This window comes from Prenolepis imparis, unplaced genomic scaffold (genome assembly GCF_030444845.1).
Source record: "Prenolepis imparis isolate NDT839.2.m4 unplaced genomic scaffold, iyPreImpa1.0 SCAF_3, whole genome shotgun sequence".
Classification (NCBI taxonomy): Eukaryota; Metazoa; Arthropoda; class Insecta; order Hymenoptera; family Formicidae; genus Prenolepis; species Prenolepis imparis.
Window position 1 is genome coordinate 6,920,007 of NW_028141161.1, and position 1,290 is coordinate 6,921,296.

Consider the following 1,290-nt stretch of genomic DNA (forward strand, 5'->3'; position numbering starts at 1 on the left):
TTCAGATTAATTTTTTTAACTAAAATAATCTTTGAAACAATCTTTAAAACACAGAACAAAAGTAAAATTTTATACATAAACAAAATACATAATATTTTAATAATAAATATTTTAAGAATGAAAGTGGGCCATTTTACCCAAATTGTGAAGAAAAGATGACTATAGTATTTTTTTTTAAATAGTAAAAACAAAAATAAAAATTATGAATTACATTATAATTTATATACTTTCGTTATATGTATAATATTTACAATATTGTTATTCCGAATAGTATACGCACATAAACTATTCTAAATATCGATTATCTTTGAGAATAATAAAAAATGCACTATTTAGAGATTAATTAGAAAAATTGCAACTTGTGGCCATTTTTTCTGTATGGCCATCATACCCGAGTTTACCCTATACAATATTTTTAATATTTTCTGATCAATTTGAAGAGACGAATTTTCTTTAACGAGAAAGTGTCGAGGCATCAATAATTTCTGAATTATACATAGATGATTAAAAAAAAGACCGGACTTTTCGCAAACTAAAGTAGAGTTGAAAGATTAACAAAATTACATCCTTCAATTAATTTCAAGTCAACTTCGGGTTTACTTTAATAGAATTTTAACTTTAGATCCAGTTACAAAGATATTATGATGAAAAAAATTGGAAACTTGCAAGCAACATGACCTCCCTCGACAATTTCTTTAAGGAAAGATTGACTGTAATTTGCTGAAGAGAATCTGCTGTCAAAAAAATTAAGAGATCCGATAGTTAGCACACAGGACACTTTTGCGCGTTATGTTTCGCGTCTCTGGAATCAGAGTTTTTACGCTGAAAAATTGACATTAGTAAACGGCAAACCGCAGACATATGTAAGCGCGAATGTTTCCCCGACGAGGAACGACATGTTTACTTTTTGTCAAAATCTTCTCAGCGACAATCGGCAACCGCGGGACGTATTATTCGTATCTCCAAAGGGAGCGCGATATGCGCATATTCGCCTCTCTCAGTACATACGTACTGTCGTTAACGAAACGACCTGGCATCGCGTATTCTTCGACCGGGGATGCGACGGGGTGGCCATTAGTGTGCCAAGGCTGATTCTCGCGCGCGTTAGAAAGCGTGTGAGAGATCGTCTCATTTCATCGTACGTGTTTTGCCGCATTATCGCGCCGTACAGACGAGATGAGGCAAACACTCTGTTCCTCACCAGAGTTACGAATTCGGTTTCATGTTATACGGAGTTTCCCAGACCTACCGTATAACCTGTTAATTCCTGGCAGATTCCTGGGATCATTT